At 32.1% G+C, this 13921-nt stretch overlaps 1 pseudogene; it reads left to right on the top strand.

Annotated features, from left to right (window-relative positions):
- Positions 1-193: 193 nt before the first annotated feature.
- On the top strand, positions 194-13524 carry LOC111988390 (exopolygalacturonase-like; annotated as a pseudogene).
- The last annotated feature ends 397 nt before the right edge of the window (positions 13525-13921 follow it).

Below are 13921 nucleotides of genomic sequence, written 5' to 3'. Positions count from 1 at the left end.
CTAGCGTAAGAATCCACTAAAAAGTTTAAAAAAAAAAAAAAAAAAAAGAAGGAGAAAAAAGACAATGCACCACGTGTAGCCAAATCATTTCCCAATGCAGTATAATTTGGCTTTGTAAAAGCAATGGAGGTGCAGAGAGAGTGATTGTCGAAATTAAGCAAAAGCCTTTTTGATTGGAAAGTCAACGACAACGATGAGTTGCGGTACCGGCAAGGCCTCCAACTCAAAAAGTAGAGGAAGGTTGGAGCTGATCATAAACGGCGACATATTTGGGATGATTCTAGAGAAGCTACCGACGTTGTCGTTCGCATCAGTGGCGTGCATTAATGAAAGTTGGAACAAAGTTTGCAATCACATCCTCTCTTCCCCGAAGCTCTCTTCTACTCTTTCTTACTCTTTCAACCCCTCCACCTATGTACTCACTCATACTCTACTCATAATCATAATAATATTTTTACTATTTTATTCAAATCATATATAGCATTACTGGGTTGGGTTGGTTCAATTATTAGAATTAATAACATAATTTCTATCTTTAATTTTGATATATTGATGGTGTGGAAGAGGTTCTTCATAAGGTGCTCTACAAGCCGATTCGACCTCATTTTGCTATTGCAAGTATATAGGCTACAAACACAAACTTGTCGAGGCTTTTAAGCTTGTATGTTTCATCTTAATCTTACTTTTCTTTTCTTTTTTCTTTCTTTTTTTCTTTTTCTTTTTTGAGAATCTAATCTTACTTTTATTCCTATATTATTATTAGGCTAAATTCAGTTTTATCTCTTGCCTTTTACTTCACTAATGAAATTATTACTCTTTAAAGTTTAATTTTTGTTACTCACTTTGTAAAATTAAACTGCACCATTTAATTGATATTTTTGTTCGATGAGTATTATTTTCTAAAAATGTTGACACTACTCTATTTGCAAACAAATTTGGACAAAATGATGAAGATTGGCTCATTTTGACTTGATAAACAATTCAACTTTAAGGACTAATTTGACAATTGAAGAAAAATTAGGTGATTAAATCGATTATTATTATTATTATTACTAATTGTAAGTTGGATTTTTGCTACTCAAAATGAAAATTTTGCGTTTTTATCTTGGAAATTTATATTTACAAAAGTGATTTTAGAGATATTATAAATTTTACTACATAAGCCTTACAAACAAACAAATAGATCAATTTTTGAACAAACAACAAAAAAAATAATAATCAAGAAATTTATATATTATGTTGTTGATGTAGTACCAATCATATTCATTCTCATCTCAATTTGTAATTTTTGATAGTAAAATTAGTAATAGTTTTAGTATTTCAACAATGCTAGAGCCAAAAACTTTTCATATTTTTATAGGGTAATGCTATTGATAAGTGTGATATTACCAATTTTACATAACCTTATACAAGCTTTTTTATTTTAATTTTTTTAATTTTTTGAGAAGTACATAAACCTTACATGCAAGTTAATGTATCACCAATCACAAAGTAGTATTAAGACATTTACTTATTATGTGTTGAATCAATAATCACATTTATTGTCATTTAGAGTTTCAATCTATGTCATCTAGTTCTCATGATTGATATGTTTATCATCGGACTAAGATATCGATTGGTTTTTGGTGTAAGTAGAGAATGAACCTAGATCTTTTATTCAATAATCAGAGATGTTAATAGTTGAGCTAACTAAAACCCACGATAGCTACTTAACTTGTAAATCTTGTGTAGTAAAATATTTATAATAACTTTGGCATTTTTTATATTTCCTTTTCATAAATTGTTGAGGTGATAAGTTGTAATTAATTTGTGAAACATCACTTCCTGATGGTGAGTAGACTCTTCATTGATAGTACTATTATACACCAGTCACAATATGTTAGCTCAGTAGCAGTGATAAAGTTGTAAATTTTTGCGTCACTCATGTTAACATTTTCCTTCTTTTAAATTTATTTTAGGCCATCTCATCTTTTTAACGCATCTGCACTTTGTTTTGTTTACCAATATTGCAATTTCTTTAATGGCAAATAGATTGAAGGACAAAATTGATACATTTTGAGTTTTTCAGGGATGGAAATGCAATTTTTTAAATTTGATAGACCAAAATTCAATTTAAATCAAATTTCTGAGATAGATAGTGTATTTTGGCCTTTTCAAATTGTTAATTAATATTTTGTTACATTTTGAGTTTTTCATGGATGAAATTGCAAAATTTTTTTTTTTTTAATTTGAGGGACCAAAATTGAATTTAAATCAAATTTCAGAGACAAAAAATGTATTTTGGCCTTTTTAAATTGTTACTTAATTTTTTTGTTAATGATTGTAATGCAGATGACAAAGAGATTGGGTTAGTGTACTCCATTAATTATTACTGTTGCTAGCGCAATAATCGGAAGAGATGCTCTTACCAATGAACTTAGACAAGCCAAAAGTCACAGATTATGAGTGGATTTACAATGCCCTACATTGTAAGAACAATATTTCTTAAAAAAATCTTTTTGTATGAAGATCCTTTAAACCTTTTGATCCTTACAATATTTAAGCAACGACGCCAGAAAGGAATCGTAAGCTCTCCAAGATTTCTGTGTTATCGTTAAAATATTTCTGTAGCCCTGTTTCCTCTGCCTTTATAGTTTCTTTATCTATGACAATCCTAGAGTTTTCAGTTATCACAGACTTTAGGCAATGCCTCCAACACGGAGCTGGAAGGAGTTTACAATAGCTAGGCTTTTCCACTCTAAGAGTAGGCTTTTCAAAGGAGAACTGGAATCAAGTAAAGAGTTGGTAACAGTATCAAAATGCTATATAAAAAAAAAAGGTTCAAGAGATTGGATGTAGTTAAATTAGTCTACTTTTGTGACAAAATGAATCATATTAATCAAATTATGAAGCAGCGAAGGTTATTGGGAAATATTTATTTTTATAAATACACTCGTTTAGAATACCATGATTATAACTTTTAGCATCTACTCCAAGAAACTAGCAAATTAGGTATAGTAGGAGATATACAAGACATATACAAACTTCCAAAGTAGAAATGAAAATGATAGAAGTCTCATCATCATAACCTTCTTTCGCTCTAGATATATGGTAGTTTCAATGATATGATTTGGAGTAGCAGTGCATTCTAAGCCTAACAAAAAAGGTGGTTCAGAAGAGGTGGTGACAATAAGCCAAAACCCAACTTTAAGGTGGTTTAGAAATAGACTATCTGCATGAAAGAACAATGCCTCTAAGAGAGTCATGGAAATAGAAGGGGCTATGGCTCTTACCAAGCCAAGACGTTGGTTGTTGAGGATATGAAAGAATTTATGACCAATAGCAGATAGTATAGTTGAGTGGAGGAACCATTCCCTAATGACATGCTATTATTAGCTTTACAGTAAAAATTTTTATTTCCGTCGTTCTTTACTCAAACTGCCATTTACATGTCTTTTTATTTACTCACCTATGCTTGAACAAGCCATAATTTCCTATCCCCAGAAAAGGGAGGCCCCCCCCCCCCCCCCCAGGAAGAAGAAACACTTGTGGGATGATAGATTTACATATTATTTGAAACCTTTCTTAGCATCAAGTTTTACTGGCCTTACAAGGTTTTTTTAGTACTAGTACTACTACTCCATTTTTCTATTATGTCCTACCAAAAATAATTGCTAATTTATCTTGACACTACTTGTGGCTTTTACCCTTAATGTACAAACAAATATGAAGCAATATGTTGTCACAGAGTGCTTTTGTAGTTTGATAAATTGGCTTTCAAAATCTATAGCATAACAGAAAAAAATTTTGTGCATGAAGCCCTAAAAGACTGCCCATAGATATTTGGTTGAAACTAAACTGAAACTCAAACTAAATGATTGATTTAAGAACAATTCAACATGTTATTTCAATGAAAACTTGAAAGAAGTGCTGAAATTTTTCTATCAGCTTAACTATATCTAGATTGTGATTGTGTTTGTATTGTTGTCATATTCTTGACTCTCTTTGAGTTTTCACTTTATTATTATTATTTATTGCTAATCTATATACATGCATATGTTTGAATCTCTGCTTATACTATATACGCAAAAACTTGAACCACACTTTGCCATTTCTCTTTCAACATTAACAAATTTAAAGGTTCTGTACATAGAGCAACAATTTTCATATAAACCACATGAACATCACAATTGATTACAAAATCATCTTTACTAATAGATTTTTAACTTCTAAAGGTCCATCACACCAAAATAGCTTTGCTTAGCATGAGAAACTAAAAATTTAAATGAATTAATAAGTTTGTATTAAGAATTGAAGCACTATCTAGCATCCACACGAGTCATAACATTCAATAGGTTTCTTCTTTTTTCTTTTTTCTTTTTATATAAGTGCAAAAGGCTTCTAAATTTAGGATGAATTTTTGTTATACCTTGAAAGATATGGTTTCCTTCCCAGGTTCCTTGTGGACCAAATACGCAGTACCAATCATATTCATTCTCATCTCAATTTGTAATTTTTGATAGTAAAATTAGTAGTAGTTTTAGTATTTCAACAATGCTAGAGCCAAAAGCTTTTCATATTTTTATAGGGTAATGCTATTGATAAGTGTGATATTACCAATTTTACATAACTTTATACAAGCTTTTTTATTTTTATTTTTTAATTTTTTGAGAAGTACATAAACCTTACATGTAAGTTAATGTATCACCAATCACAAAGCAGTATTAAGACAGTTATTTATTATGTGTTGAATCAATAATCACATTTATTGTCATTTAGAGTTTCAATCTATGTCATCTGCTTCTCATGATTGATCTCTTTATCATCGGACTAAGATACCGATCGGTTTTTGGTGTAAGCGGAAAATGAACCTAGATCTCTTATTCAATAATCAGAGATGTTAACAATTGAGCTAACTGAAACCCACTATAGCCACTTAATTTTGTAAGTCTTGTGTAGTAAAATATTTATAATAACTTTGGCATTTTTTATATTTCTTTTTCATAAATTGTTAAGGTGTTAAGCTATAATTAATTTGTGAAACATCACTTCCTGATGGTGAATATAGACTCTTCATTGATAGTACTATTATACACCAGATACAATATGTTAGCTCAGTAGCGGTGATGAAGTTGTAAAATTTTGGGTCACTTATGTTAAAATTTTCCTTCTTTTAAATTTATTTTAGTCCATCTCATCTTTTTAACGCATCAACACTTTGTTTTGTTTACCAATACTGCAATTTCTTTAATGGCAAATAGATTGAAGGACAAAATTGATACATTTTGAGTTTTTCATGGATGGAATTACAATTTTTTAAATTTAAGGGACCAAAATTGAATTTAAATAAAATTTCAGAGACAAAAAGTGCATTTTGGCCTTTTTAAATTGTTATTTGATTTTTTTGTTAATGATTGTAATGCAGATAACAAAGAGATTGGGTTAGAGTACTCTATTAGTTATTACTGTTTCTAGCGGAATAATTGGAAGAGATGCTCTTACCAATGAATTTAGAGAGGTTTATATCTCTTTTTTTTTCTTTTGTTGGGTATTTTTTATTGGTAAATTGTCATTTTCTGGGGATGTTGTCATAGAAGAATAGGCATTTCACTTTTATTGATTGATTTATTTATTATTTTACATAAATGTTAATGTAGGTCAAATGGAAAGATATTGCTAGCGATTTAGATGAGGAATTTGGTGGGTACATTGGAAATAGATATAATTGTTGGGGTTTATGCCCTAAAGTCCAATTGGTTTGCATGTCATGAATAATTAAGTTGTTTAATTATATGAGACTATTTATTTATGAACTAATGGGACATTATCTTAGTCCACGAGATGTATAGTATGTGATTTATGTGAAAAGTTACAGAAAATGTAAATTACAAGTTCTTTGTAAACTTAGAATTTTAGTTTCTAGTCGGTGATGAAATTGGACATTTCATCTGCGAACACTATAACATATCAACTAAGATGATTTGTCTTGATTATGGAAGTAGAGACTTCTAGTTGATATGTTGATATGTTTTAAGAGTTAAGACACATTGAACTGGACTGCTGTGAGATTTATTATTCTCCTAGTGACTGTCAAATGAATAATAAATCTCACGACTTCTATTTACATCAACTCTAAATCCTGAGAGAATAATGGACCTGATCATGAGATGTAGGTTGCCTTGATATATCAGGAGTGAGATCTATAAGTAACTGTCAAAACCTCAGTATGTTGGGCAACTGCATTTAATGTTGATGGAACATATATTCTTAAGATGGAATTCACAATCTCTTAATGGAGATATAAAATATTCCCTTGAGATAAGTTTAATGGGTTTGGTTATTTAGAGTGTTGGGCCCAACCACTTTAGTAAGGAATTACTAAAGTATATATTTATGGAATTGGATTTCATAAATATATATTGAATAACATAAAGGATTAAACCAGGTACTCAAGGATTAAGATGTAGTAATCTTCAAAGTGGCAATCTACATTCATGACTTTGTATTACTACAAATATTTTAATGAAGGGGTTGCATGTATAATAAAGTCTTGGGATATAATTTATAGATAAGGCCTAGAGTGCAACTATATTTATATAGTGGTATTAAATATAGTTAATAGTAACTTTGGACTTGTCAAGAGTTGACAAAAAAGCCCAAGGCCCATTGGAGCTAGTGTCTTATTAGTCTCTTTTGGTCCCACTCCAAGCCACACACTTAAGTCCAATTGGAAAGGCCCAAGAGGCCAGCCCAATTAGATAATTGGTTAGATACAAAGGGAAAAATGTTCAGAATTTTAGGAGAGTAACATCATTGTGAAATGTTGTATATGTGAGTGTATGTCACTCTCTAATTATCCCTTTGTAACCGATTGAGAGTCCACACTTCTTGGGCGTTAGTGGAATTGGAGTGAAGATTAAAAGTATTCCTAAGTGCTTTGATCTTTGTTTTGAAATTCACCGCTTCAAGGTACGCTCTCTTATAGGAATTTTGAAATTTACATAGTGTATGTTATAGATTGCGATTGAAGTAGATCCGTTAATTTTCCGCTGCGTACATACTTATTTCCTTCAAAAATAGGATTGCTTTGACCGTTGGCTATGTACCAGGATTAAAAGTTGATGCTGTCTCGCTTCGACAGTCAGTAAGGGTCACAACTTTGGCACTAAAAAATGTATGTTGATTTTCTCCAATAGGCGTTTTATTATTGTGGAAATATTGATAATATGTTAAAATAAGGAATGTATCAAAAAATTCCCATCTTAGAAGATGTGGCAGGGTAGGAAAGATAATGTGGTTACAACATTCATTTTTGAGAGAAAATTGGAAAATGTAGCAAGTATGCCAGTTCAGATTAGATTGAGATATGTGGACTTGTGTAAATTTTTGTCAATCATTGATTTTTAAGGAAGTGTTAAAGTTTTTATGAGCTCTTTAGTAGTTTGACGACATCGCCATTCAGAAATATTTGGACATTATTGAGAATCTCTTCAAGTGGTGCTTGACAAGTTTGTGAAGCATATTAGGGATTACACAACAACTGTTTTGGCATCTTCAGACCTAGCTGGGATTATAATGTTTGGAGTAAGTTCATCCTTCTATATCTTTAGAAATGTTTATCCTTGGTTTTGTTGCTTATATGTGATGTGAATGATGTTAGAGGAAGGACCCGTGGACTTGGAACCCTTTATTGATGTGTTGGGTGAGTGTTGATCTACATATACAGAATATACATGCCTTGTGTAAAACTTTCTTATTGATATAAGGAAATTAATCTTGGTTTGGTGTTAGGTACAGGATGGCTTCCTTGGTCTGTGAAAGATTTATACTATTACTAGTGACTTGGGGTAGAGCGATAAGTGGCAAGTTCATGCTTTAATCGATGGCAACTCATGTATTGCAAACTATGCCATGCCAAGGAAAATTGTCAATGTGGGTGTTGAGAGAGGCCGCTTTCTAATTTCTATATAGGTGTGGGATTGAAACTAGAAATGTCTGGGGGAGTACAAAATGTTTATTAGATGCTGCAGCTCTAATATTTGCAAGGAACAAGACAAGTCTAGTTGTATTTATTTTTGTGCTTATTTATGTAGCACTCTTCAAATTTTATGTCCCATATAAATTGATATGACATTTGCTAGCATGCAAGCTTTATTTTTTTAGGTCTTTTTTGCTCTTATTATATTGCTTGATATAAGATTATGGACATTTAAAATTTTACTAAGAAAGCTATTAGTATTGTTATGCATATTGCTTGGAAATTTTTTCTTCAATCAATGTTATGGGGATTAGAGACAAATTTGTATTTGAGCAATTCAATTTCAATGTTTATACAAACTCAAAGGTCAATCATTAAGTTTATCATCCTTGTATTGTATTTGATGGGACCAATGAACTCACATCCCTTGGACAATCTCATCAAATATACTCGTCCACCCTCGCAGGACATGGACAAACACAGGAGCACCATTAATAAGAACATTCAATGTCGTGGACAGTTACCAATCAGTGGGCAGACCGTTGGAGCCTCATCAAAACCTATATTCATGAGCCCTGAGGCATTACAAAGGGCACTAAAGCCACAATTAAAGTTCCAATGGCTAGGAACCATGAAACCATATATATACACACTGATTAGAGACAAATAGAGAATAGAAAAACTCAACTAAAAGGTATTCATTGATACTTCGATATTCTGAAATCTCTTATTATTCTCTGAAATCTCCATATACTGACTTTGGCATCAGAGATGTGGTGGCAAGCACCACATCGGTGACCACCTTAAGGGAGCCATTGCTCTACATTTGCAGGGATAGTTGATGAGGACCCGGTTCCATTTGGATGGACTTACAAGACTAAAAATTTGCACTTCATCAGTATTCAATTTCCATCACTTGCCTTAAAAGTTAAAAGATTTGTATGCTCAACTGCTCTAGTGACTTAGCTTTAACGACTTGAAGATTGAAGTAGCAGTTGGCTCAATGACTGAAAGACTGTAGCATCAAGGTCTTAATGTCAGAGGTGTAAATTGACTTATTTGGTCTTAAATAAGTTTGGTTTTAACATTGTAATAATGTACAAGTTAAATTGGCAACTAGCTTCTGGTTTGACTTTCTTTCTTTCCTCGTCTTATAGTGTTGCACCTGCAACATTGGTCCCCTCCTTGCTTTATGAAAAAATATACAATTGGTGATGAAATCTACTTGATATTGATTGGGAATTGTGATCAACGAGTGTATGAATTCTTTATTCTTTTTAGACTAGAGAGATATCTGAACATCAACGCCAAATTGGAAAGATTAAATAGTGATTAAATAAAGAAGTTTGTTTGTGCTTTCTTTTGCACATAAACAAAGTTGTACCATTAGATAAAACAAAAACAAATGCTGGTGGAACTCCTTTTTATTCTAATATAGGTTTTCTAAATGGCAAGAAGATTAGAATCTGAAAGCTTAAATAGTGTAAAACACTATAGCTTGTTTAGACCCATAATATTAAAAACACGGCTTAATTGCTTTTACTCTAACTTATCTACGTGTAGAACAAGAGTAAATGAAGCGCAATAAACCGGAAATACTCTAGCGCTTAGACATAAGAAATAAACAATAAACACTCAACTACATGATTAATCATTATTGTTATTAACATCAACTTACCTAATTAATTTTGGAGAACACTGATTTCTCTCTTCCCTATTTTTTGCTTGTTGTGCTAGAGGAAAAAAAAGAAAGAAAGAAAAAGTCCATTACAAGCATTTTTTAATCCATTAGCCATTCTTTTTCTACTCAAACAAACATTCCCTCGCTCTTTTGAGGACGTCGACAAAGCTAACCTAAATGCGTATGAGCAGAATGGCATACCTTCTTCTACCCTCGGCTAAGTACATTTTCTTTTATTTTATTTTAATAAATGTGTGTGTGCGTGTGTGCGCGCGTGTGCGTTTAAAGCATACGAACAGGTTATATGAAGTCATTCTTGTATATCTGTGTTAGATTAGATTCACAGCAAAAAAAAGTTTTGTTGATTATTTGTTTATTTATATAAGTTTCCAGTAAACTCAAGTTCCAAATATTGTCACATAACTAATAATAATATGTTTCGTGTTTTGTCACATAACAGATATGTTGGCAAAAATATCATTTTTGATCAATGTATATTTTCTTCAGTTCTCATCTCTCCTTCTCTCAATTTCTCGTTGAGTCAATTGTATGGGTTCAAATCAAATAAACCCAAAAATACTCATTATTGTGTTATTGCCTCACCTGATCTAGGCTATAGGTGGTTAAAGAATTGTTGGATTATTATTATTATTATTATTATTATTATTATTATTATTTTGCTTTGATACTTCATTATCGATTGTAGCCCAGAACATGTCACCTGACCTTCCGCCCCACCCAACCAACAACTTTAGACACCTAGATTTGACTGGCCATTCAATTGGCAGTGAATCCCTAATCCATTCACCGATTAAATCAAGTTAAGTGGTGGTTCATCCCTAATACTGGAGGTGTCAAATGGGTGGGTTTGGGGTGGGCAATTGGTTTGGGTTAAACTCATTTGCTCATTTAGTACCCATATAACTAATTACTTCAAACCCAAACCCAACCCAACCCAATTACCTAATAAAATTTCTAAAATGCCCCTTAAACTTGAAAATGACTAAAGTACTCCTAAAATACTTTAAAATTTCCAAAATAGCCTCCAAACCTAAAGAAAGACCAAATATGCTAAAAAAACCACTTAAAATTACCAAAAAACCCTCAAAACTTAAAAAAAATAACCGAAATACCCTAAAACCTATAAATTGAACAAAATTCCCCCCTAAACCAAAAAAATGACATAAATACATCTCAAAACCTAAAAAATGATAGAAATAACCGCCCCCCCCCCCCCTCCCCCCCCCCCCCCCCCCCCCGGCCCCAAATGGATTTACCAAAGTAACCTCGAAACCTAAAAAATGAGCAAAATATTTACGGGATTCATTATTTGCTATTGTAAAGCGTAGACAAGCATGCTGCCTATGCTAATTTTGGTAGAATTTACTAGAATTTTCCCGCCTTACTAACGGAAGTATTCACTTCCGTTTCATGATAAGATGAACATATTTCAGGCGCTAACAACGTGCCATTTAAAGCAAAGAAGTTAAGATGATATACAAAAGTAAAATAATCTTATCTTATACATTAACAAACAATAATTAATTAGTGGAGGAGAAAGCACAAAAACTAATAATAGTATAGAAGTTGAAGTATATATAGGAGAGTTCTTAGCAACCTTGCATTAAATTAGTTAATATTAGTTGAGTAGTTTCAATGGTGTGGAGCTCAGGTATTGAAGTATAAATAGCTTCAAACCAAATGGGGTTTCCATCATTTTGTACAACAAACTGGAAATATAAAGAAATTAAAGAACAATAAGATGGGAAAGAATTTAAGCATTGCAACAATTTCCTTGCTATTGGTGTTGGCATCCACTAAAGCCCAATAGGTCTTTGATGTTAAATCATATGGAGCACAACCTAATGCTGATATAACCTAGGTATCAATACGTAATTGACAAGAACAGTGTATTCAAGTTAACATAACTAGTAAAGCCTTTTAACTTTGAAGAAGAGAACTTGGGTTTAAACTTCATTTACACTAGAAACTGATCAATGTCATGACCAAATGATAAAACATTAACATGAAAAATGATTATTATATACTAATCTTGATTTTTTTTTTTCAATTTTTTTTTTTAATGATGTGTTTAGGCTTTGACAAAAGCTTGGAAAGCAGCGTGCGCAGTAGCAGGAAGTAAAGTTGTGATTTCAACGGGGGGATACAAACTAGGTTTAGTGACTTGTTGGGTCCATGCAAAGGTGCTATTGAGTTTAACCTTCGGGGAACCCTACAAGCCCCATCAGATGTAGCCTCCTTTAACGGTAAAGATGGTTGGGTTGTTTTTGAACGTATCGACGGTCTCACTGCATCAGGTGGTGGAGTTTTTGATGGCAAAGGACAACAAGCATGGCAAAAAAATGAGTGTAGCAAACAAAAAAACTACAACGTACTGCCTATTGTAAGATTTCAATCTTAATTAATTAGCATTTATATTCCATCATTTTCTATGTAGATATACATAGACACTACAACTTTACAAAATTTACCCTTACTAAAAAAATTCAAACATTTATATGTTAAATGATGTTTTACAAATAATTTGACAAGTTTTGTATAGTGATGTGTCACAACTCAAAAATGAATTAATTTTAAAATTTATATATGAGAAAGTTTATGGAGTACTTTTTGTGCCACAACACTAACATGTGCGACTATAACCGATATAGAAAAAACAATGGTTAAATATAAAAGCGATAATTCACCAATCACAATCACACATGTAATCTTTTGACAAAGCTTGTGGTCTCTAAAGAATTGTTTATATAATATAATATTATTGAAGTAGTACCAACCACGTTCGTAGAAACACTAGTTTGTAAGTTTTTATGTAATAATATTTGCTACAACTTTACCATTTTTTTTATATTGATTTAATGATCACGTTTCTTTCCAAGCAATTATTTATTTATTTTTTTATAATTCAAAGAATCGTTAAAATTTTACTAATTAAAATGTTTTTAAATGAAACTCGAGCGCTCATTTTTAGCATTTTAATTTATCTAACTTGTAAACATGAATAGAATATAAGGTTCGACTACGTCACAAATTCAAAAGTCAAAGACATTACATCGAAGGACAGCAAATTTTTCCACATCAACCTTTTGGAATGCAAGAAGTTGCAATTCCAACATGTTACCATAACTGCACCCGCAGATAGCCCTAACACCAATGGAATCCACGTGGGACGTTCATCTTAGATCACCATTACCAATGCTAACATTGGAACATGTGATGATTGCATCTCTGTGAGCCCAAGATATTACTGTTAACCAAGTAACATGTGGACCTGGCCATGGTATTAGCATTGGAAGTCTAGGAAGGTACGAGAACGAAGAACCTGTTTCAGGAATCAGAGTTACTGGTGCCACACTTAGCAATACAAAAAATGGTGTTAGAATCAAAACATGGCCTGCTTCCACTTCTGGAGTTGCTTCTAATATACATTTCAAGGATGTTGTCATGAACAATGTTGCCAATCCTATCCTCATTGATCAAAACTACTGCCCAAACAGTCAATGCTCAGACGAGGTTATTATAAACATCACAAATATATACACAAATTTTGATGTTAAAAAAAAAAATAAAAACAATTATAAATACTAATATCGAATTCTTGGGTGGCTTTTTTGTTTTGTTTTCAGTCTCCCTCTAAAGTTAAGATCAGCAATGTTAGCTTCAAGAAAATTAGAGGCACTTCTTCAACAAAGGAAGCTGTGAATCTTATTTGTAGTAAGAGTGTACCATGCCAACAAGTGGTGCTTTCTGACATTGATCTCGCATACAATGGAGGTGGAGGATCTACTACTTCCACCTGTGCTAACGTCCAGCCTGCAGTTTTAGGCAAGCAGAACCCTCCTGCTTGTACCAATAAACATTAATGAAATGCATCCCAAGCTGTTAAAACTAATTTAGAATGAATAAATACAATTTGAAAAGAGGTTACCAGGGTTCTATTCTAAATAAAATCCCATCTAACTTGTTCCCTTTTTCTTTATTTGAATGAAATTGGGGAATTTTTATTGTTATTTTTTGAGTTGTTTAAGTTTAACCTTTTGTTGAAATATGCTATGATCTGTAGTGTTGTTGTAGATAGTAATTGTTCTATTATTGCAATTGAGATCATTCTTAGTAAAATCAAAAAATTTATTGAACTCTCCCCAAATGCTTTTTAATCTTAAGCAATATTGTCCACCAATATTGTTAAGTATCTACTACCAATCCAATTTAGTACACAATCGAGTAAGTAAACAAAAACAAAATGAGCAAAATTTTAGGTT

The sequence above is a fragment of the Quercus suber genome, unplaced genomic scaffold (genome assembly GCF_002906115.3).
Source record: "Quercus suber isolate HL8 unplaced genomic scaffold, Cork oak 2.0 scaffold_424, whole genome shotgun sequence".
Classification (NCBI taxonomy): domain Eukaryota; kingdom Viridiplantae; phylum Streptophyta; class Magnoliopsida; order Fagales; family Fagaceae; genus Quercus; species Quercus suber.
The sequence above is the reverse complement of the archived record's forward strand: the minus strand, read 5'-3'. Positions and strand labels throughout refer to the sequence as shown.